Source organism: Crinia signifera, chromosome 3 (genome assembly GCF_055691185.1).
Source record: "Crinia signifera chromosome 3, ASM5569118v1, whole genome shotgun sequence".
NCBI classification, from domain to species: Eukaryota; Metazoa; Chordata; class Amphibia; order Anura; family Myobatrachidae; genus Crinia; species Crinia signifera.
Window position 1 is genome coordinate 104,088,145 of NC_139219.1, and position 26,188 is coordinate 104,114,332.

At 41.7% G+C, this 26,188-nt stretch overlaps 1 long non-coding RNA gene across 1 annotated transcript in view; it reads right to left on the bottom strand.

Moving 5' to 3' along the window:
- Positions 1-26,188, bottom strand: part of LOC146063702 (uncharacterized) — a 118,066-nt gene that overhangs the window by 79,636 nt on the left and 12,242 nt on the right. The window contains exon 2 of the long non-coding RNA XR_014471643.1: positions 6,405-6,537. This is a non-coding gene — a long non-coding RNA (uncharacterized LOC146063702). The remainder of the gene's footprint in view (positions 1-6,404; positions 6,538-26,188) is intronic.

The following is a 26,188-nucleotide window of genomic DNA, read 5'->3' on the forward strand; positions in this document are numbered from 1 at the left end:
GGACTTACCCTCATAGTGCCAAGCTGGAGTGTGCAGTCTTGAGTGAAGGACTTCAAGTTAATTAAAACAATCTGGGACAGGAGGGAGGGTGCTAGTTAAGGAGGAAGGCGTCTCTAATTCCTTCCAGTGTGTATGAATACACAATATATAGTACATAGGGGGAGGAGCCCTAAACTGCACACCCTGGACATATGAGGTGCTACCTGCTGAGACCTGTAGTGCAGCAAGCAGGAGGAGGAGTTTGCAGGTGCACACTAAATATAAATGCTAGACCTTTTAATATCATTGCTATATAGCATGTCTGAGGTTATTAGCATAATGATGGCCATTATTATCGGCTTGTCCACCGCGTCCAGGTTACCTCAATAGGACAAGTCCCTAACACTACTCTTAGACAGGTCCAGGGCACGGGACCCCCCCAGGCCAGCCCAGAAGAACCACCCCATGGCATCACATTGGTGATGTGTCTCAGAGTAGTGTTAGGGACTTGTCATATTGAGGTAACCTGCAAACTCCTCCTCCTGCTTGCTGCACTACAGGTCTCAGCAGGTAGCACCTCATATGTCCAGGGTGTGCAGTTTAGGGCCCCTCCCCCTATGTACTATATATTGTGTATTCATACACACTGGAAGGAATTAGAGACGCCTTCCTCCTTAACTAGCACCCCTCCCACTTGTCCCAGATTGTTTTTAATTAGCTTGGAGTCCTACACTCAAGACTGCACACTCCAGCTTGGCACTATGAGGGTAAGTCCTACTATACATATATGCTGAGTGTTAGTCTGTGGGACTGTGGCACTTATTCTGCTTCACTCGTAAAGACAAATTCCTTCTCAAATGGACAAAACCATGTGCACTGCAGGGGGACAGATATAACATGTGCAGAGATAATTAGATTTGGGTGAGTTATTTTGTTTCTGTGCAGGGAAAATACTGGCTGCTTTATTTTTACACTGCAATATAGGTCTCACTTTGAAGTAAAAACCCCACCCAAATCTAATGCTCTCTGCACATGTTACATCTGCCCCACCTGCAGTGTACATGGTTTTGTCCATTTAAGAAGGAATTTGCCTTTGCGAGTGAACCAGAATAAGGGCCTGTGTTTGGGACGCGGGGCTCTTTGGGCTGCTGTTGCTGGGCTGCTCCATGGCATCATATCGTACACTCTCCATCACCCCTTTAGTTTGTTTAGTATATATGTAGCACTCTTCACATTCATTATCACCTCTTACTTAGGTAAGTCTTATCACATATAATTTCCCCTATCCCTTTTACTATCACTTTAATTGCACACCAATGTGATGCCATGGGGTGGTTCTGCTGGGCTGGCCTGGGGGGTCCCGTGCCCTGTCTCAGAGTAGTGTTAGGGACTTGTCCTATTGAGGTTACCTGGACGCGGTGCACAAGCCGATAATAATGGCCATAATTATGCTAATAACCTCAGAAATGCAATATAGCAATAATAATAAAATGTCTATAATTTATATTTAGTGTGCACCTGCAAACTCCTCCTCCTGCTTGCTGCACTACAGGTTTTAGCAGGTAGCACCTCATATGTCCAGGGTGTGCAGTTTAGGGCCCCTCCCCCTATGTATTATACGGTTTAGGATACAGCTTGATGATAACCAGGGATATGTGGAAGCTGCATACCTCCACTAAGCTTCCGTCTAAAGAGAATATCATGTTTGAAATGGGGTGGGGTGGGGGGGGGGGACTGAAGCCATATCTGTGGGACATGTAAGGGGAGGGTTTGAAGTTTATATAAAATCTTGGGTAGAGAGTTCATCTTGACGACGTTTATCCTACCAAACCATGATAGGTGTAGTGATCTCCATTTTTGGTAATCGAAACTAAGGGAGTTTGTTTAATTAATTTCAGGGAGAAGAGTTTGGAAGGTCTCGAGATATCTGAACTCCTAAGTATTTCAGTTTAGTGTTCCAGGTAAAGGGGAACGAGAGTTTCAAAGAGTTTACCACCACAGAGGGGGTAGTTAAGTTCATGGCTACAGATTTAGAACAATTAATGTTAAAATTGGAGAGATTACTGAATTTCTGAAATTATGTCGCTAAGGGGGTTATTTTAGTTCACTCTTACTGACAAAATCCTTCTTAGATAGACAAAACCATGTGCACTGCAGGTGGGGCAGATTTAAAATGTGCAGAGAGAATTAGATTTGGGAGAGTTATTTTGTTTCTGTGCAGGGTAAATACTGGCTGCTTTATTTTTACACTGCAATATAGATCTCACTTTGAAGTAAAACTCTACCCAAATCTAATTCTCTCTGCACATGTTACATCTGCCCCACCTGCAGTTCACATGGTTTTGTCTATCTAAGAAGTATTTTGTCAGGAAGAGTGAACTAGAATAAGGCCCTAAGTTTGGAAGGGATGTAATTGGATTAGTAATTATTGCTAATAAATCATCTGCAAAAAGGGCAAGTTTATGGACCTGACCCCCTAGATGTAAGCCAGAGATATTTTGTTTTAGTCGTATAGACCTGTCTAGGGCCTCTATACATAGTACAAATAGGAGAGGAGACAGAGGACATCCTTGTCTCATCCCGTTTGTGATGGTGAATGAGTCTGATAGGGCACCGTTTATCCCCACCTTCGCCGAAGGCGATTCATATAGGGCTAATATTCTATGGAGGCAGGTCTGTCCTAATCCAAGGTGTCTCAGGATGCCTTCTATAAGACCCTAGTGAACCCTATCGAAGGCTTTTTCGGCATCCATTGATAATACCATAGAAGGCACTAAATTTTGTTGTGTTATCTGTAGCCTCTCGGCCCAGGACACAGCCTGCCTGGTATCCATGAATCAACTTAGGGAGTAAAAGTTTTTACCGACTCGCCAGCAGCTTAGCAAATATTTTAATATCGATGTTTAGTAACGATATTGGCCTATAGCTAGAACAGGAACTTGGGTCTTTACCATCTTTTGGTATGACTGTGATGTGAGCTTCCAAAGAGTGTTTTGAGAAATGCTTACTAGCAGATACTGAGTTAAATGCTCAGGTAAGAAGGGGAGCCAGCTTATCTTTAAATGTTTTATAATAAGAGGCGGTGAAGCCATCAGGACCAGGGCTTTTACCCAGGGGTTTGTTTCTACAGTATGGCTTTCTCGACATCCTCCACTCGGAAGGGTTCCTCCAAGGAATCTATATCTTCTGGAGAGAGGGTGGGGTAGTTTACAGAGTTCAAAAAGGAAGCGACAAGGTCTCGATGGGAGAGTTTGGCTATGGCATCTACACCATCAGAAAGGTTGTATAGTGTAGCATAGTACTTTCTAAATGTCTCCGCTATATGCCGTGTTTCACTGAGTGTAAGGTATCATTTCTCTCTATATATGTATCAATAGCTAGTCCTAGTTGGGATTTGCAATGTGGGTCCTGTAGGAAGGCGTCCTTAAAGCACCACAACCAAGGTTTTGGGATTTGTTGGGGTAGTTTAAGGTGGAAGAAAACAGGGGCATGGTCAGACCATGTAATTGGGCCAATGGAAGCGTCCACCAATAGATGGAGGTGTCTGTGGCTAAGGAACAAGTAGTCTATTCTTGAGTAGGCCTGGTGGGCATAGGAAAAGAATGAATAGTCTAGTTTTGGGTGTGATAATCTCCTCATATCGATCAACTAAAGGATGCGCCTCACCCCTCTACACTATTTTTCTGACTTGCGGGGAGATTTGTTTGTAGTATCACGGACTGGGTCTAGCGACCGAATTAAGATCACCTCCCATCACCACTATCCCTTCTAACAATGGTTCAGCTTTTTCAGTCGAAAGGAAAGAGGGTTGTTTTGTGTTTGGAGTATATACATTGAGTAGGGAGAAATGCTGGTTATAGATGGTACATTTCAACAGAAGACCTCTACCTTCGACTAGTTTGTATGTTGACAGATTGGTGATTGGAATACAACAAGGGGATACACTGCGCTAACAATAGTGAATAATAGAGAGTGTGTAAGAGAAACAGGTGTAGCAGCACACAACTTTGAAATTGAATGAAAAACAATTAGAAATTGGATGATCTTAGATCCCATTAGTTTATTATCACTTAATACAATTTAAAAGGTGCATGTAGCATAAAAGAACAATAAAATAATATATAGGTACACCCCCTAATAGTGTTAATGATCACCGGAGAGTCTGTTCCTAGTATACCCCTATGAAGGAGAGGTCTTTTATGTGGAAATAGTTACCACCTTTTTGAGGGTACTGGAGTCCTCCAACAGTCCTTAATCGGTCCAAGATGACACAAATTACCGATAGCGGTAAAGGAGTAGATGTTTCCAGTCCACAAGTCCGTGGATGTAAGGACTCTTAGCAGATGGTGACTGGAATGGATGCCTGATGCGGTGGTGTATGCTCCTTTTAGGAATAGAGATGGTCCCAGAGGTTGGTTCAAGCTTCTATCCGGTATAATGGTGTAATGGGGGAATGTCCAAACAGCTCCCTAACGCGTTTATCAAAGGTAGATTCCTTTCTAGCAGAAAAAAGGGCATTTGACAGTTTCTTATATTGGCCCTTAATATATTTATACATGTTGAGCATATCCCCCCTTAAACGTCTCTTCTCTAGTGTAAATAGTCCCAAATTGCTTAATCTTTCCTAGTAGCTTAAATTCTCCATTCCCCCTTAAGCTTTGTTGCTCTTCCTTGGATTTTTTCTAATTCTATGATGTCCTTTTTATAGTGTGGGGCCCAGAATTGTACTGCGTATTCAAGGTGCGATCTAACCAATGATTTGTAGAGGGGCATAATTACCTTTGAGTCCCTAGTTTCCATGCCTCTTTTAATACATGCTAGAATTTTGTTGCAGTGGGGTCCAAGTGATGTTTGAGGCTGGTTCGGGTCAGTCCAGCGCAAGTGGGTAAGGTGCAAGTGGGTAAGGAAACTGACGCGTTTCACCGCCTTAGTGGCTTTATCAAAGGTCTGAGTGATCAGACCACAGAGTAGTGTACATAGTTTAAGGTGCCCATACACTGCCTGCGATGTCTCGCAGCAGTGTACGGACACCCGACAGAGTGCTAGCTGCCGGAACCTTCCTGGCGGCAGGGACACATGCGATCCGTTGTGATGGATCGCATGCGTCCCTGCTTCCCGCCCGCCCCAGAACGGGTGGTCGGACGGCCAGCCAGTCTGACCACCTAGTCGGGTCCGATGCGCACGGGACCGCGCATCGGACCCGACTGCATGTCAGGGAGAGGCGATTTGGTCCGATTTAACAGGCCGAACTCGGACCAAATCGCCTCGATGTATGGGGGCCTTTAGTCAACTAAAGTATTTATCAAATCGGCACAATACAGGAGCATATTGATCCTACAGTAGGAATTATGTGGATGGGAATAAAAGGTATAATGTTTGTTGGATAAAGAGCTCACCAAGAGCCAAATAGACCAGCCTCGTCTTAAAGTCTTAGAATTAGTGGTGGAGGAAAGGTAAGGGAAATTTTAGTACAATCTAAATAGTGTGAAAGAATCGTATTAAAATCTCCACACAAAATGATCACCCCATGTTGTAAATTATAGTGTTCTAAAAATAAAAGGTATGAAAAAAGGCAGATTGACTGGAATTTGGGGCATAAACTGTCGCTAAAGGAAATGTTTTCCCTCTCAAAATTAGGTAACTGCCCTCTGTATTTTGAAGTGAGTCAAGAAGCGTAAAAGGTACTGAGTTACGAATCATTATCGCTACTCTGCAGCGTTTGGATTTGTGGTTCGATTAATAAGCAGTTGGTAATATTGGCTCAAGTTTTGATATGTATAGCTGTAGGGTATTGTTTTAAATTTGAGGTCTATAATGTTTGATTTCTTTTCTATGTGTTTTCTTCCACATTTCAATGTGTAGTGTTAATGTTTTATATCCACATGGACTGCATATATATATATAGCTGTTCTATGCCATGTTTTGTTTTTGCAAATGTGTTTTGACAACAATTATTCCTAAACATATTTGCAAAAAAAAGAAATGCAGCTGGATATGTAATAGAGTGAGTAATGAACAATTGATTTGCTATCTGTACTGTAAATTGCACAATGTGCCTTTTATTAGAAGAGATGCCTCTGACGCGTTATACTTATGGAAATAGACTTTAAACTGAATACAATTTTGGATTTATCACTCTATCATTTATTTAAAACAATTGCACAACTGAAATCAATAGTAATCAGTTATTGTGCCAATAACTGGAGCGCTTTAGAACTGATGGTCACCTGTGTTTGGAAACTCAATCTTGAATTCAATGCGACTAGCTACACAATAACAGTCATACTTTAGGTTATTCATTCTGTCCATTTAACAGAAAGAGCAGAGCCTGATTTAGAGATGGACGCTGTAGCAAAGCAGTGGCAAAAATGGTGCTAAAATATGGAAAAGCCACATGATACCTCTTATGTAAAAAAAACACTCACCGCTGTTTTCTCTGATCCAATGCTGAGTCCAAAGAAATGGCCATCAGATTAACTGTGTCACCATCGGACATATGAGTATCCCTCGCTGCAGCCAACAGTGCACAAACAGATCTGTGCATTTGCAGATCAGCTCCTGCAAACAACAGAGTTGTACATAAATATTATCTTTTAGTTCATATACAAATAAAGCCCACAGATGCATTAACTCTTGGTAACTCAGGAAAACAAATATCTTGCAACTTGGATTAATTTGGGAACTTCTATTTCTAACACCTAACAGTCAAAGGTGTTCAGAGCACAGATTCATGCACACAGTCTTCAGAGTTATTCTCACTAAATTATGGTGTCAGAATAAACATTGAATGCATCCAGCATTTCTTCGTTTGTTTTTTTTAAACAGTTTTATTGAGCTTTTCAGGAAAGGAAATCACCCTGCAAAGGAACAGTGATAGAGCAACAATATTTTCAACTGGCATGTACAGTTAAAAACAATGTACAGAAATACAGAGAAGCAGCAACATAAGGAGTGTATCACGATCCATCACTTGATTGGACCCCAAAATGATAATTTATTTATTTATTAATAACAGTTATGTGTATTCTCTTAAAATATATTTTACCATCTTTGTAACCAACCATTTTTGTAACTAAAGCTCTGAAATATTCTTGGAAAACAAGCATACCTATAAAAACGGAAGCTAAAACTGAGCTTGTGCTGGTGGCAGTGACCGTATACGTATGACCCCGTGTGTCCAAAAGGACCCCCAAGTCACAGCCGTGCTACTCAGATTGACATCTCTGGAGAAGCGACCAGTAGGTCCGTGACAGAGTGTAAACCAGAAGAAAAGGTAAGGTCTGCTTTCTTCCAACAGGTAGCACTAGAGCTGGGGTAGCCAACCCTAGTCCTCGAGAGCTACCAACAGTACATGTTTTGCAGGTCTCCTCACAGAATCACAAGTGAGCTAATTAGCTCCATCTGTGTATCTTTTAAAATGTGTCAGTGATTAATGAGTGCAGCTGTGCAGCAGCTAGGTTGTCTGGAAAATGTGAACTGTTGGTAGCTCTAGAGGGCTAGGGTTGGCTACCACTGCACTAGAGCAACTAGCAACATTAAGGTGGATTTTAATTAGAGCTAAAGAGTTTTTGTCACAGCTAGGAATGGTCTTCTCTAGGATGGAGGGTGGAAGGGAAATGACCATAAGGGAGAGGATTAGGAAGTACTGTATCCCAAAAGCATCTAATTTTAAGGCAGAGGCACAAAATGTGCGCAAAATTACCTTAAGGCGCTTAAAAGTATTTTCCTGAATCCTGATACAGATGGTGTAGCAGCTGTTTCGCGAATTTTAGCCCACTCCTCAGGCTCCAGTATCTACAATATCACTCTCACAGGTCAGCTCAAGAGGTTTTTGGGAGGCTGGTTGTGGACAATCTGGGTACCACAAAGAGAAGCTATAAGACCTTTTCAGGCTCAACAGCAATGACAAAATGTTTGTAAAGGAGCATAAGAAAACCAATGTATAGAGGTGACTGATTTGAAGATACATTAGGATGGATGAATCCATGGTGTAAAGAGGAAAACTCTGTGAAATCTCTCAGAGGAAAAATATCTTGAAGAAATGTTATATTATGATTGTAGGGTCAATACCAGGGAAGAACCCTTAGTTGTTCCATAACGTGGTCATGGGCAAATGGTTATGACAACAATAGTCCTTGATTGACAGGGAAAAATGTATCTAGGTTGCATCCAGTAAAGTGAGTAGTAATAATAATAATAATAATAATAATAATAATAATGGAAGAGGAAATTAAAAACCTGAGCCTTTAGAATGACCCGATCTCTAGTTTAAGAATTAGCATGTACCAGAACTGCTTTAGTGAGGTGGGCTGCTAAGTAATATTTGTGAAAATTTGGGAAGCCCAAACCACGATCTTTAGTATGATGGCATAGTATTCAAAACCTTACTCTTGGTCTCCTGCTAGACCAAATACATTTAGATACTAAACGCTAACAGACGGTCATGAAGGAGAAAGGATTTCTTCATGTAAGCATTTGGAAAAATATAAAAATCTATGATGGACATTCCATTTAAATGCGGCAAGTCCAAAATAGGAAGTGAGTTCCCCAGGAGCCAAGATCATGACAATCCTTCTCCAAGAGGGAAGGAAAGTTTTCAGCAAATAGTTTGTCTTAGTAGTTGGTGAGCTGTACTCCCAAGTATTTTAAGAAGTGTGTAAGCTAGTGGAAGGTGAAGGTGTTTTGCAACTGGATGAGGCTATAGGAATCAATATGCAAAGGAAGAACTTCCATTTTATCTGTGTTTATCTTGAAGTTGGATAAGATACCATAGGTGAGAATTTGATCGAAGACCATAGGAAGAGAAGATATACAGTAGGCCAGGTTATAGTGAGCATGACATCTTCTAAGTATAGGGCTACTTTTTTGGTTTGTCGAGCCAACTTGAATGCCGAAGACGTTAGGATTTCCACAAAGGTTAACCTAAAGCCTAAGTGTCTGAGCGATTTCTGAAGCTGAATATGGACAAAACCGAACTTATTTTTATACTTTCCCCCACCCAGAGCTTTGCCCCTACTAATATCTCTATCACTGTTAATAACACCATCATCTCCCCCGTTCCCCAACTCCACTGCCTGGGTGTCACTCTAGACTCCTCTCTCTCCTCTGCACCCCACATCCAAGCACTGGCCCATTCTTGTCGGTTCCAGTTACGCATCATTGCTTGTGTCAGGCCTATTCTCTCACAGAGTGCAACTAAGCTTATCACCCACTTACTGGTCATCTCACAGCTCGACTACTGCAATGTTCTCCTCACCGGCCTTGCTCGATCCCAACTGGCTCCTCTCCAATCTGTCCTCAACTCTGCAGCCAGGCTTAGCTTCCTCTCCCGCCACTCTAATTCTGCCACTCCCCTTCAACAAAATCTGCACTGGCTCTCATTCCCCTACAGAATCCTCTTCAAACACCTCACACTTACATACAGGGCAATCTCTAATTCCATTGCTCCATATATCTCTAACTTCATCTGCATTCATACACCCCCACCCTCTATGGTCAGCTGATGACTGTCATCTCTCCTCCACCCTGATCACTGCTTCCCATGCTAGAGTACAGGACTTTGCCCGTGCTGCACCACTTCAGTGGAACGCACTCCCTCGCTCCATTAGACTCTCCCGACTTTGCAAAGCTTCAAACGGGCACTGAAAATTTACCTATTCATCAAAGCGTACCCTTCCACTGCATAAATTAGTCCTGCATAAACTAGCTGTCTGTCTCCCCTTCCTACTAGATTGAAAGCTCCTCCGAGCAGGGCCCTCTTCCCTCCTGTTGTCAAAGCCCTCTTCTCTTCTCATTTCACTCAATAGCTTTCCTATACTCAAACACTCAGTGACCATCTTCATCCGCATACTCATCTCCATCATTGACCTCAAGCCTCTATGTTAATTGAGTCCTCACTGCTTATATTTAAGTTGTAATGTGGATTGAACTGTGGCACTCGTTATTTATACTCTATTTTTGTCATTTATTCAATGTAATGCCAAGTTTTGTCTCCCTGTACCGTTCCTTTGTACGGCGCTGCAAAACACTTGTGGAGCCTTAGAAATAAAATTATAATAATAATTATAATAAAGCGGTTCCATAGTAAAAGGGAAAAGGAGGGGCAAGAGGGGGCAACCATGCTTGAGGCAGTTTGAATGTGAAATGCGAACTGAGGGACATATCTGAGGGAATTGCTGCCCCCGGGGGGTGCTTGTTGTCGCCACAGCCGGGGGGGGGGGGGAATTGCTGCAACTAAACTGGGGGAAGGGGGGCGGGAATTGCTGCCGCTACATCGGGGGCGGGTGCTTACTGTCGTCACAGCCGGAAGAGGGGGGGCAGGGGTGGGGCGGCGGGGGTGCGGACACTACTCACCACCGCCTCCATCAACATCCAGCGGCCAGAGCTGCTCACACAGTGCAGCATTGCCCAAAACAGATATGGCCGCCGCATATGTGCATTTAATATATGCATATATGCGGCGGCCATATTTGTTGTGGGCAATGCTGTCGTTTGTGACCAGGCTGGGCTGTGGCCGCTTCTAATGAAGGTAAGTGGCCCAGCCAGAGTGAAATCTGGTCTGGCCCACCGGGAAACGGCCTGGTTTCCCGGTGGGCCAATCCGCCTCTGGCTTGAAGAGATTTTAAACTAGGCGGGTGGGGGGGAGGGTATTGTAAGTAACCTTAAACCAATAAATTAAAAAGAGAACAAGGTATATGAAAAGTATATGAGAGACACACAGGCAAGTACAAATGTTGTCCATGATACTGATTTATCGTTTCAGGAATCTTCTGCAACTGTAACTGGTAACATGACAAGGGCAAAAGAAAGACAAGATCTGAAATGCCTTTATCTGAATGCTAGGAGTAGGGATGCCCATCCCAGGGCATATTTTCAATCCCGGAATTCGGGATTGAAAAATGTCCGATCCCGGGATTGGCTTCCCTAATACAAAAACCCGCCCTGGCCGCCCGCATATTTACTTACAGGTGCGGTGCAGGTGGGTGATGGAGCTGGGAGGATGCAGCCTGGGTGGGTGTCGGGCGATGGTATGGGGTCCGAATGCAGGCACTGGCAGCCTGGGTGAGCGGTTTTATGGAGGCGGCAGGAGGTCAGCGCAGTGCGCACAGGATGATGAGGTGGCACTTGTGGCCTTTGCAGCGTGACCTCTGACGTCGTCACGCTGCGCAGAGCTGCACTGCCCGGGACAGGAGAAGCCGGGCAGCATCTGAGCACAAGCTCAGACGCTGCCCGGCATTAGACTGCGCATGCGCAGTCTAATCCCGAAATCCTGGCATTTTAGGGGCCAAATCCCAGGATCCCGCCGATCCCGATCCCGGGATTAGCCACCCTAGCTAGGAGTTTAACTGGTAAAATAGGGGAACTAGAGACCCTACTTTTTGAGGAAGTTTTTGATATCATAAGTATTACCGAACATGGTGGGATTAATCATATGAGTGGGAGGCTAACATAGAAGGTTATAGTCTGTTTAGAAAAACAAGAACAAATGTCAAAAGGAAACCTATGTGGCTTAACAGCAAAGTCAAATTTGAAATAGCTAAAAAAGGAGGGCATTCAAAACGTTTAAACAAGATGGGACACCAAAATCGTTTGCCGCATATAAAGAATGTAATAAGAAATGTAAAAATACAATCAAGATGGCAAAATTAGAGACAGAACGTAAAATAGCCGCAGATAGCAAATCTAATCCCCAAAAATTCTACCGTTATATAAATGGGAAATGGTTAAGGAAGGAAAATATTGGCCCACTAAAAAATAAGCAGGGTACCCTGGTAATAGAAGGAAAAGAGAAAGCGGAATTATTCAATGAATTTTTTGCTTCTGTATTTACATGGGAAGAATCTTCAGAGATCTCCCAAAGATTAAATGCTCGGCTCTTGATTACTACCAAACTGTGGGGGTTATTCTAGTCCATTCTTTCTGACAAAATCCTTCTTAGATGGACAAAACCATGTGCACTGCGGGTGGGGCAGATGTAACTTGTGCAGAGAGAATTAGATTTGGGTGGGGTTTTTCTTCAAAGTGAGATCTATATTGAAGTGTAAAATCATGCAGTCAGTATTATCCCTGCACAGAAACAAAATAACTCACCCAAATCTAATTCTCTCTGCACATGTTACATCTGCCCCCCTGCAGTGCACATGGTTTTGTCCATCTAAGAAGGATTTTGTCAGAAAGAATGAACTAGAATAAACCCCTGTGTGTTTGAGTGAGGAAATAGTCACAAATAGATTACAGAACCTAAATAGTAACAAATCTCCCGGCCTGGACGCAATACACCCTAGGACACTAAAATAATTGAGTTCTGCCATAGCACTACCGTTATACCTGATATTTGAGGAATCAATAAACTCGGGGATGGTACCAAGGGACTGGCGCATAGCTAACTTAGTACCAATATTAGCAAAACTAACCCTGAAAATTATAGACCGGTTATCCTAACATACATTGTGGAGAAAACATTAGGAGGAATAATAAGTGATAGTATTCAAAATGGTTTTGTCAAAAATAGATCATGTCAGACTAATTTAATTAGCTTCTATGAGGAAGTCAGTAGGGGGCAGGATTTAGGTAATTTAGGGTTAGGAGATAAAATTTGTAATTGGTTTAAAAACTGTTTGCACAATCCGGGACAGAGAGTGTTGTTAATGGCATACATTCCAGCTGGGGTAAGGTCCAAAGTGGAGTAACACAAGGTTCAATATTGGGACTCACATTGTTTAATATATTCATTAATGATATTGGAAGTGACATAGTCAGTAAAATTGCAATATTTGCACATGACATGAAATTGGTAAGTAAGGTAATTAACTCAGGAGTGAATGTGGAAACACTACAAAGTGACTTAAATAAATTGGAAAGGTGGGCGGAAAGGTGTCAAATGCAGTTGAAAAAATGCAGTTGAAAAATGTAAAGTTATGTATAGGCTAAATGGAGTTATTATAGGGACTTCTGCTGTAGAGAAGGACTTGGGGGTCATTATAGTGGGTAATAGTGCACACTGCTCAAGTGCAGCAGCAAAAGCAAACCGGACACTGGCATGCATTAAAAGGAGGGGAATGGATTCAAGGGATGCAAATGTGATAGTGCCTCTTTACAAGGCATTGGTAAGACCACACTTGGAATATTGTGTTTAGTTCTGGGCACCGCACCTTAAAAAGGACATAAATGAACTTTTAGGGACAGGAAAGAGTGTCATTTGCTGGTGCACCAATAAAAATTACACTAATAAAACATTTTTAATGATCTTATTAAAATAGTTGCAAAATAAGATAAAACAAACAAAACATGAAACAACATATAGTGATTTAAAAAGGATAATAATCCTCACCAAATGGGACCCCACTACACACTGTCCCTGTATTTGTATTTATTAATTGCTAGTTGTATCGTGGCATGGTGGCTTTCAGTAAAATGTGTTGGGAAAGTAATGCTTCCACTAAGCTGGGGAGTGCGTTTCTAATACTAGTATTGATGGTCACATGTATCATGAATTAGCCAGAATTGTTGCACATTAATTGAAACTTTCTCCAGTATCAATGGAATCCTGAGGCTTTCTAAGCAGCAGCGGTATGCGCTTGAACACGGGTATGATCCCACTTCAGCGCCGCCGCTGACTGCTGGAGCCACTAGTTGCACAGACTGCGTTCTGGCCATGGAACTGAGTGAGAGGTGTGTTGGTATGCACTACCTCGCTCATTCGGGTAAGAAGAGGCAGGGGGAGGCACAACTCAGGTGCCAGAGACCGCGTCACTCAGCTACGGGAACCGTGTCCGACGGATACCCGGAATCACGACACCGGCCTAACACAGATCAAAATCATAATGGTATGTGGGAAAGGGGTAGTGGGGTTCACACACTAGGTGTGTATTCAAGCGTACACTTTCGCAAAAGCTTCTTCAGGACCACCCGGCGGGCACCCGGAAGCTCCTTAAATACCGGTTACCTCATACATATTCAAATGCAAATTTAAAGTGGGAGTGAGCACGTCTGCTTCATCATTGTATGTTAATGGTCAGACCCTTTTGTACATGTAAGTATGTGTTTTTATACTCTGTCTGCTACCATTTCAAATTGTAACAATAAAATCAGCACATGGATGTATTTTCTAATCAGCAAGTGAGCATATCATTACTTGCGTAGTATGGTATTTCAGAGTGCTTATAATTAAACACATCTACTTCCGTGCTCTCTGGTATTTCAGATGTTTTGCTGCCATGTAGGAGAAAAGTTGCATGTTGTGAAATTGGATATATAAAAAATTCTATATATAAGAATAAGATATTGTAGGTACAGATAGAATGGTCAAGAGAACGGTATATTCGCACACAATACCAAACACAAGAACCTCTCTCCTTTTTCCAGGGGAATTTGGACCCAAAAAAAGATAGATGGAAAAACACAATAGTGTAATATTGTAACTTAATCATAAATTCTATTTTCCAATAAAATTTGTGCCTCGTACCAGGTTTGGGAAGGCAGAGGACGTTTTTAAGGACCCCCATTGTGGACCAGCACCCAGGGGCGCCTGTTTGGTTTACACACTTGCGCTATTTTGTCTACATTTATTGTGGACAAAACCACATGGTGAGAGTCCTTTGATTCGAAATCTGATTGTCAAAATTTTATGCTTTTTATAAAAAATAAAAAAAAGGGTATCTGCACTATTGTGTTTTCCTATCCCCTTTTTTTGAGTGATCTAGTTAAAGAAGACGGGGAGTGAAGGATCGTTTGGTGACGCATTAAGTCCCTCCATTTGAGCTTACATGTCTGCTAAACGGAGTAGACATATCTGATTGGTACGAGGCACAAATTTTATTGGAAAATAGAATTTATGATTAAGTTACAATATTACACTATTGTGTTTTTCCATCTCTCTTTTTTTGGGTCCAAATTCCCCTGGAAAAAGGAGAGAGGAACTTACATCCAGCGCCCAGGGAGCTATTCTGATTGTTCTTGTGTTTGGGATTGTATGCTTTTGAAGTGGTTCTTCATTTAATCAGTACGGCACCCAGAGCTGCTCATAAGCGCATGGTAGATTGGTTTTAACCCAAATTTTCACTGTATGGTATATTCGCACAGTCTTTATATAAGAGTGCTGAGTGATGATTTTTTTTAAAGGAATCATGTCACCACTTTGCCCTCGTATGTACGAGACACCATGGATGTCTTAAATAAAATCCAAGACATTGTTCTAAGCCCAGATTCCTGGATCATCACCTGTGATGTTGAGAGCCTGTATACCAGCATCATACATCAGAATGGTATACAGGCGGCTGATTATTTCCTCAGCATGGAGTGTGACACACCCCTCAACTCTTTCATCATAAAACTTCTATGCTTTGTTTTGTCCAAAAAGGATTTAGTCTGTGAGGACCACTTTTAGCTCCAGGTACGGGGGACAGCGATGGGGAGCACTTGTGCCCCCACGTATGCGAACCAGTAAATGGGATGGTGGGAGCGGGAACACGTGTTTACAGAAAATAATAAGCAGTATTCTGAACACGTGTTAATTTGGCTGAGATACATAGATGACTTGCTCATCATGTGGGAGGGTGACATTGAATTGTTCATGGAATTTATCAACAAATTGAACAATAATAACCTGAATTTAAGGCTCACCTTCCATACCAGCCAAAGTGAGGTTGAATATCTAGATCTCCGTATTAGCATTGAGACAAATGGATCAATCACAACTGACATATTTCGTAAAAATACAGCGACCAATTCATTACTTTACAACCACAATGCTATTTTTCCTCCGGTCCTTAAGGGACTACCTAAGGGCGAGTACTTAAGGACTAAGCATAACTGCTCTGACAACACTCTCTATGAGAGGAGGGCAAATAAATTAGATGTAAGACTCCAGAACAGAGGCTACAGCAGAAGGTCCATCTGCAGAGCCAGAAAGGAAACTATAGAGAAGGGTTACTCGTCCCCAATGATCGTAAAAAAACAGACTCATATGAAAAAGTCAGGTTTATTGGCACATTCTGCCAAGAATGGTGTGAAATCCAAGATATGCTGAACAAACACCTGAATATCCTCAAAACTGATAAGGATTAAGAGGATATCCTAGGCAACGGAGTAGATTTCAGCTGGAGACGGTGTAGTAATCTCAGAGACCATCTGGTGCATAGCCATTTTGAGAAAAAAAACACCAAACTAGGAACCGCTACATGGCGGCCGAGCGGCAGGAGGTCACTTTCTGACCTCCTGCCACCAAGCGAGGAACCGCTAAATGTTGGTGGAGCAGCAGGTCACAATCTTGCGCATTTGACCTCCTGCCGCCAAGTGATGACCGGCAACACGTCGGAGCTCAGCCGAGCTACCGCTAAACACCCGGCGAGCTACCCGGCGCTTGCGAGACCATTTATATTCTTGCCCATACAGTAAATCTATTTACTATCGTACTGCCATATTATCCTGTCGAAAGGAAAGGAAAGGAGTAGTTGTAGCGGATGCACACCAGGAAATATAGGATTTTTAAAAATATTTTAGGAGTTTACTCCAATCTAATAATCAAAAAGTGGGGAATCCTATTAATCTTTAATAATGGATGGATTCAGGAGTTACCCACTATAGTAGTGAAATCAAAAAGAGGTTAAAATATCAGACATACAACATACAAATACATGACAAGTGCAAAGGAAATTGGAGAAGTAGGTGCTAAATAGACTTAAAATGTAGGTAGAAGGGGCTGGTAAATATGGCGCTGATTCTAGACTTGGGATGTTTGTTCCCAGAATGTGTTGCAAGAAATGTGATTTTTCAAAGTGGTGTAACCAATACTGCGATGTAATACTGTATATAAAGGATAACAGGGCACCATAAACCCGAGATGTTATCACATATGTTCAATACAGGGCTACAATGCATGGGATGACATGTTCAGATTGAATATCTCTAGCCGCAGCATTGGCTATACATAGAACAGCCCCCCCCCCCCCCCCGGAGACAAAGCATAACTCAGATGAGAATAAGTGATAATATATTGTTCATACAGTCCCGAAGCCTAATAGGGCACACATCAAAAGAACAACACTCGATTAGCCCCACCAATTAATCTTGGTGATTTGATACTGCACAAAACGGACTTTAGGGTAATAGAAAATCCAGGTGTTATCATGTATGCTCGAGGCAGGGTTAATACCCTCAAGATGATACTTCCGGATTGAATACACAATGCCGTAGGATTGGTCCAGACGGACCACGTGACATGGCGTATGACGCGGTACGCCGATCACGTGACCAGCACGATGACGGCACCATGGGGGACGCCATAGTAAGGGTGGAAATAAACCGCAGAAATTGCCGAACAAGCTATTAAGCATTGGTTCATTGCGAACCACGTGATTATAACGTAAATACTGATTGGCGGGTGATTAAAATAAATAAGCCAATGGAGAGACAGTCTGTTGGTTGGCTTGAAGAAGCTCTGTATGCGAAACACGTGTCCCAATGTCTGTAGAGTTAGATAGAGGGCTGTAAATTGGTGCTGTCAAATGTAATAACAACTGTTAATAGACTAGACTTGTGCTTGCACCCGCACCTATAATATTGGTACCATATATGTAGGACCAGTGGTCTAGATATGACAAGACCCAGCTGGCTCATGTAATCTCCCCCCCTACCACTAGGGGTCAGCAATAACTCACAAGAGTTCCAATAAGCAGAGCCACCCTATTCCTCCTGTGCAATAGTATTACCTGTGGTGTGCTCAGGCTAAATGCCAAGTATACAGTGGACACTGTATACACAATATACCAAAATTGTAACTCAAGTGATACAATCAGTTTAACTACATAGGAAATAAACTGTAGCACATAAACTGTCACACACCTGAGAAACTCAGTCAGACAATTCCTGTCCTATTATAATTGTGTAAAATACATATCCACTGACACAATAGAGTGGTATAAGTGTCATTTAGGGTGTCAATTTTTATTTCAGTTGTACCTCTCCTCCTCATAATCGGAGATATGAATGTGCCATTTCCTATGATAATAACGTTAACTGAATCCTACATATATTAAATCTCTACATATATCTATACCACCAGTGTACCAACAAGTGCTTATAAGGGTCCTGCAAGGATTGCATTGTTTATCTACCAGATATTAAACCAATATAGGTAATGACATGTAGATATCTGAGATAGATTACCACTTTGAAAAATCACATTTCTTGCAACACATCCTGGGAACAAACACCCCAAGTCTAGAATCAGCACCATATTTACCAGCCCCTTCTACCTACATTTTAAGTCTATTTAGCGCCTACTTCTCCAATTTCCTTTGCACTTGTCATGTATTTGTATGTTGTATGTATAATATTTTAACCTCTTTTTGATTTCGCTACTATAGTGGGTAACTCCTGAATCCATCCATTATTAAAGATTAATAGGATTCCCCACTTTTTGATTATTAGATTGGAGTAAACTCCTAAGATATTAAAAAGTTCCTATATTTCCTGGTGTGCATCCGCTACAACTACTCCTTTCTTTTCCTTTTGACTACACAAACCTAGTTGATAGGATAGCACCCCCGCTAACTCGATAACATACAGCGGAACCAACCCTTACTATTTTAGGTTTACTCACTTGTGTGCAGATTTCAACCAACCTCTCCCCCCTGCCTTATTATCCTATATTCTACTATCTTTAGATAACATATATTTTCCTTTTTTTTAATTATTGTTAAATCACCTATTTATTCATTATATATCTCAGGATTGCTTCTTATTTTATTTACTAGAATCTTGCGTCTAGGATTTCAGGATTTTTCTCATATTATAGTTCAGAGGAGGGAATGTCTATTCCTATCATCGATGTATTCCATCTGTTCCATTTTTTTTACATAATTTTGAAATGAACCTCTACTCTTATACATGATCCTTTCATGTCTTGATACCTCATTGAACAATGCTCTCCAGTGAAAGACATTAGGTGATTCAGGGGCCAGCCATTTTCTAGCTGTCAAAACCTTGGCCAAGGTGGTAAGACATAGGACATATTGATATATTTTTGGAGAGTGTTTCTCTTCTAAATCTACCCCAAATAGGCAAAGCCAAGCTGACACTATTGGAAGGGTCGGATCAGTGAGTACTATATCTCTCCATACCTTTCACCAAAAAGCATATATTGGTGGACAAGTCCACAGCATATGCCAAAAGTGAGCTCCTTCCAATCGACATTTTGGACAGAAGGAATGTGATCTCAAATTTGCCTTATGGAGAGATATACAATAGACCCTTTGTGTAACATAGAAGTGTGTCTGCTGGTATCGAACACACAGAGTGGTATATTTAGTAGAACTCAATATTTGTGTCCACTGTTCGATAGAAAAATCCCCCAGATTTATCTCCCATTTGCTTTTAAGATGGTCAAAAAAATGCAAATTGATTAGATCATTTAATTCTCCATATAGTCTGGAGATTTGTTCCCTAGATCTCAGTGAACAGAGAAAGGGTTTTCACAAGAGATATTAATATATCAATAGGATCCTTCCCAAAGTGGGACTGTGTGGCAGTACGCAGCTGCAAGTATCTATAAAGCGCTTTGTTAGAGATATCAAACTCAACTTTCATTTGATCAAATGTTTTAAAGATTCCTTGTCTATACAACTGCTGTACCACACATACTCCAGCTTTCATCCAGAAGGCATCTTGAGATAAAACCATAAATTCTTAAATAATGAGTTATACCACAATGGTGATTCCTCCTCTATATCTTCCCATTCATAAACCTTATGAGTCAAGGAAACCGAAACTCAAGACAGGATGAATTGTATAGAAGTATGGGCATATTTCCCCCACTTATCAAAGAAGCCCAAAAAAGTTTATGTGTCCCTTCCCTCCAAACAATTAGAAATATGTAAAAGTTGGGCTGCTATATACTAAGCAAGTAAATTTGAAAGGCCTAACCCCCCCCCCCCCATCATCCTTGGATTTAACCAACGCTTGTATAGCCACTCTTGGAGTCGTCGCCCCCCCCCCATATGAAAGAGGAAATAACACTATCAGTTGCTGTAAACACCTTTTTAGGTATATACATAGGTGAATGTATACAAATACAAATATTTAGGCTGGATTAAGGTAATTAAGGTAATACAAAGAGCAACTGATAGGGGTAGCTTCTTACAAATATGTATGCTGGATTTAAACTCCTTTGTTACAGGGTCAATGTTTTGGGAAAGAAGTTAGGAGTAACCCAAAACCCCAAATATTTAAATCTTAATGTTCACTGTCCTGCGGGATATTACCTGAAATTGGGAGATCGTTCAATTTAGACCAGTTTATGCACAGGCCTGAATACACCCCAAAGGAATTAATTATCCAATAAAAATGGAGGGCAATGAGGTCTTTACATCTCATCAGGGCCAGTGTAAGACTTCTCAGCACCCTATACAATACTAGGCAAAACTTCAACCTACTGACCCCCCCACCCCATACTGCCACCAATACCCAATGGCAGGGAGGCTCCCAATAGAGTACAAGGAGGAGGGGGTAGAAATGTAGGGAAGTATGCCTCAAGGGAAAGTATGGAGGTGAGGTCCTAGAAGTTCCACAGCAGCCACCTCCATTAAGTAGAACAAAGATCCTCATGGACATCCTTGATTTTTTCGATAGGCAGACTTGTTTGTGCCCCCCAGATCCTGGCGCCCTAGGCAGCTGCCTAATGGTAGAGCCGGCCCTGCATCTCGTAAGAATAGAAGCACATCATCCGCATACAATGCTATAGTGTCAAAGGCTTCACCGATTGGGAGGCCCTCAACTTCAGAGGATGTAGGAATATAGCTGGCCAAAAGTTCAATCACCAATGCAAATAGAGCAGGGGATAGTGGGCACCCCTGACGTGTGCCTCTCCCCAAAGCAAAAGGCTTGGTAGTATATCCGTTAACAGTTATACGAGCAACTGGAGCAGAAAACAGCAGTTTTACCCATCTTATAAAGCTAGGGCCAAAATAAAATGTATCTAGTACTTTCCATAAATATCCCCACTTTGGCGGAGTCCAAGGACACCACCGCTGCCTCTGACCCAGCTCCCTCTCCCATCTGCAAATGACAGAACAATCTTCTAATATTCTGTATGGTACATCTCTCTGGCATAAATCCAGTCTGATCTCCGTGAACGATTGACCCGATAACGGAGTTCAGCCTGGTAGCAAGAATTTTAGCTTAGATTTTTACATCTGTGGATAATAGGGAGATATATCAATATGAGTCGTGTAACGTGGGATCTTTTCCTGGTTTTAAAATAACAATAATATTAGCCTAAGCCATAGATGGTGGTAATTCACCATAATCAAATATATTATTAAATAATCTAATAAATAAGGTCCAAAAAATTCTTTAAATTTTTATAGATTTCTATGGGTAGGGCATCACAGCCAAGGGATTTGTTGTTAGGAATTGATACAATATCAGATTCCACCTCGCTCATTGTAATTGGAGATTCCAATAAGGCTACAGAGTCAGGGGACAAAGTAAGCAGATAGTTTTGTGAGAGGTAATGATCTCATTCAGTGGTCAGGGAACTCGGTCCTCATTACCCCACGCAGTGCATGTTTTGCAGGTCTCCTCACAGAATGACAAGTGAAATAATTAACTCAACCTGTAGACCTTATAATATGTGTCTGTGAGTAATTAGTACACCTGTGCACCTGCTGGGCGCACAGGTGTAATGAGGACCGAGTTCCCTGACCACTGATTAATTAATTGATCAGTTGTATAGGTTACCCGGGAGGCATATAGGTTCCTATAGTATTCAGAGAATACTTCCGCAATATCAGGAAGAGAGTACTATAAGCTTCCCTCTAAATTATATGTCTGCTTCACCATAGTACTATTCCTGAAAAAGCCAGGTAGCTACCCCCTATGTCTGCCTGTGAATAGAGGTTATGTCTTGAAAATAAAATCCTTCTTTTGGATTTATTCAGAAGGAAATCAGTCCATTTCCTTCTGGCCAAGGCCCATCTAGTATGATCTGAAAATAATCTAGATATAAGATAAGTAGATTCCAACTGACGGCATTGACCCTCTAAATTATTTTCCTCCTCTATACTGCTCTTTTTCATTTTAACAACTTCGAGCAAGGTGCCTCGTACAGAAGCTTTAAAGGCATCAGGTTTTATTAATGGATTAGAGTAGGAACCGTTAAATATTTGAAAATCTTCCCATTCACCCGTTAATTCACCTCCATCCCCCATTCGAGACAGCCAAAAAGGGTTTAATTTCCAAAACCTGGCTCCTTGAGGGCCTAAAGTTATCCAGGACTAACAGAATGGGTGAGTGATCAGAAATCCCTCTTGATAAGTAATCAATCGATATAACTTTAGGTGTTAGGTCTGGTGATATAAGGGCCATATCGATTTGAGAAAATGTGCCAAATGGAACCAAATAACAAGAATACTGGGTATCCTGCTGGTAACGGTTTCTCCAAATGTCTATCAGACCTAATTCTAATATTAATCTGAAAGAGGTTGTAGAAGACATCCAAGAACCCAAATAGTCGGAGTAGTAGGGGATAGTGCAATAAAAGCCATTGCTTGTTTCAGGATATCATTGTTATAGGGTGGGGGGATATAAATAGCAAGGATATTTGTCAACATGGAATTAATAAAAGCCCTGAGAAACACATATCTTCCATATTGATCAATCTGGCTATATTCCAGATGAAAATTCACAGTTTTTTAAAATCATAACCAATACACCTCTCACATTTTGAGAGAATGTAGAGTGAAATATCCATTCCACCCACGGTTTCTTAAGAGCCAGTATTTTGCTTCCAGTAAGATAAGTATGCGAGAGCACCAAAGCTCTTTTAATTTTAAAATTGAACCCTCTCACATTCCATCCTAGTAGTCTTAGACCTTCAGTTCTTCCTGTCATCTATGTCTTGGGATAAATAATACCAAATGAGACAGAGCAAAATACTAATCCATGAATAATTAATTAACATGTAAATATAAAATATTTAAAGAGCCCTCCAGAAGAACTGTTATCAATATTATATTAGTATATAGAGCCATCTCTAGTTGCCCAGTAGGTTCTATATATGTATTTTATAATAATTATAGAGTCATATCTGTATCTCAAATTCAGAAAAAGGGGAGAAAAAATACAAATAAAAAACATCAGTAAATCCTTAACCCCTTCCATCCCTCCCTGTACATCTCCAAAAATTGAGACATACCTCTATCCAACCCTAATTTAAAAAAGAAAACACAAAATAATGAGCGGAAAAAAAAAAAAAGACACACACACAAAACAAACAACAACATGTAGGTGGGGATATCAGGAATCAACTTTTGAATCCTGATAGCTATTTCTTAGTAATAACTCCCTTTAATAATGCAGATACCTGAGACCAGACAAGTACTACTTCATGAAAAAACTAAATTAGTGTTCTCTCCTAAACCCCCCAAGTAATGGAGAACACTAATATAAACGTAAACACTAAGGACCAGATGTATCAAGCTTCAAAAAGTGATAACATGGAGAGTTATGAACAACCAGCCAATCGGCCCCTACCTGTAATGTTGCAGGCTGGGTTTTAAAAATGACAGGTAGGCACTGATTGGCTGGCTGTTTATCACTCTCCATTTTATCACTTTTTGAAGCTTGATACATCTGACTCTCCAACCATTTCTCCACCTCTCCAGGAGTATTAAAGAATTGAGTCAGATTGTCGTATATTACACGGAGGTGTGCAGGGAAAAGCATGGAATACTGGATCTGTCTATCGTGTAATTTCCTTTTAATTTGCCCAAATTGTGAACTCGATTTTTGTACATCTGTGGCGAAGTCTGGAAATTCTGTCACTGGGTAAGATTCCGTCATCAAAGGCCTCTGTGTCTGTGCCAGATGAAGCACAGTATCTCGGTCCTTATAGTGAAGCATCCGGGCAATAAATGTGTGTGCAGGTGCTCCAGGAGGGAGGGCTCTAGAGGGAACTTGGTGGGCCCTTTCAACTGCAAATTGAGGAGTAAAATCTTCCCTGCAGAAGGTTTTTAGGAGCCATTCCTCATGGAATTTTTCCAGGTTTGATCCCTCTGATCGTTCCAGAATTCCAATGAATCTAATATTTTTCTCCTGAGCCGACCTTCAATGTCAGATAACTTAGTTTTAACTGCAGAAATTTGAGAGGATAATTCAGCAACAGTAGTTTTTAAAGGGACACTGGTATCTTCACTGACCCGCTGTTCCACGGTTCCCACTCTGTCACGGAGTTTCTGCATTTCATGTCTAAATAACGATACATCCACCTGGACTTGGCCAATCATATCAGTGACCCTAAGTTCAGATTTAGCGATAGGTTTAAGAATTTGTTGAGTAGATTGTATAGCACTTTCACTGCTATTTTCCTCAGAAGTAACATGGTGAGGGGATGGTTGGTCATCCTGTGGTATCGATATAGGTGGTTGGGATTTTCTAGCATATTTTTCGAGCCTTTGGGCGGTTGCAGATGCCTGTCCCGTTTTCCCCATAGCATCAGCGTAGCGTACAGGATAAGCAGTTCAGAGCAGAGGCTGCAGCTCAAAGTTGTATGATGTAATCTATCTCCACAGCGCCTCCCAGAATGGCAGGGCAGCAGTTCATAGAACTTTGGGGAGCCCCTCTTCACCCTCTCACCTGTGCACCAGGAGTGTTGGCTTACCCCGGTGGCAGGGGAGCAGGTGCCATGGTGTTCTCCGCCAGAGTGGTGCCGGCTTTCCACGTGGAGGGGAGGCTAGGGGAGAAGTCGCAGCAGATATGACTATTCTGGCTAATGCATGAGCGCTTCTCCTTCCCCATACAACACATCCTCTTCACCAGGGACCGAGCACAAGTCAGGTGTCCGCAGACACAGCACATTCGCCTCCCCACCGGGACATCCAACAGAATCCCAGCAAAACAAGCCACAAGCCGGTGAGCTGCAAATGTGCAGCACACCAATAAGACTCCCTCTCTGCCACAGGACTCACCACACAACAGAATCTTAGTGGGGGGTCCACCGGGAGATATAAGTTTAAATGTTAGCTGTTTCTTGTCTGTGTCACCAGGTCATCTGTTTTACAGGATGAATAAATCAGAAGGAGTCAGGGAGCTGCAGCAGCACACTGGCTACTACTCCATACTAGGCCAGGCCCCTCGCCAGTTACTTGTGATGCATTTCAATACTATTTTATGTATACCAAATAAAAGCAAAATTTTAATATCTATTTTGTATAAGTAATTCCCTTGTACCAGAGTTCCTCTGCACATCTTTTTGTTTTGAATACTGTTCCCTGATTCTTGGGTGTACCACCAACACAAGCAATTTCCTCCAATTGGAGACATATATGTTTATGTTGGTTCTTCTTTGATCTTCAATAAATTATAATTACATAGCCTTGCCATGCTTTGTGGAATCAAATCTATAATAAGAGCAGCAGTTTGTTAACCAAACTAATCCTGGTAGGCCCGTCCAAATTTTGATGTCTGTTGCAAAGGAATCATGGTTGGGAAGCAGACATGATAATAAGAGAGTGAAGGATGTATATTTTTACACCTTTTGCGCCTTTCTCCCCCTGAGCTGTCCCTCTTGATTAATTAACAGATGCAGACCCTGATTAAGGGGGACAGCTCAGCCAAAGCCAAAGCTGCTACAATCCAGCTCATTCTGCTGTTATTCCATGACCCTTCCAGTCTGGTGATTGTGACCAGGCCCCATGGCTGTCCAGCAGGATTAATCTCCAGGTGCAGGTGTAGAGGACAGAAGTCAAGATTACCTAGCACAATTAAGTTTTCTTCTATCTGCACTGTGTGCATGACATCATGATGTCAGAACAGAATAGTGGGGAGTCTTCTGCTGCCATGAACAAATGATCCAAGAAAGTGAGGCAGTTGCAGCAGAGAACGCTGGTAAGCTTATGGAAAGAAATGAGGTGGGGTAAGCTTAGACTGCTAGTGAGACACATGGGATCTGGGGGGCTATGGAGAGACACAAGGTGGATGTTGAGCTGGGTGTGTATTGAAAGATCTACAGTGTCTAGGTAGTCAGTCAATAGGTCAACATGCAATAGATTGACCCAGACAAAAGGTGGTGGGTCAACATGGTCAAAAAGTTGATGCAGTGTACAGTAAGTGTAAAGAGTGGTCACCTGTGAAAATAAAAGTCATAAGTGAATAATGTTTACACTGCTTTTGGAGTGTTTGGCGGTTCCCTGATGTTATTGGGACTATTCCC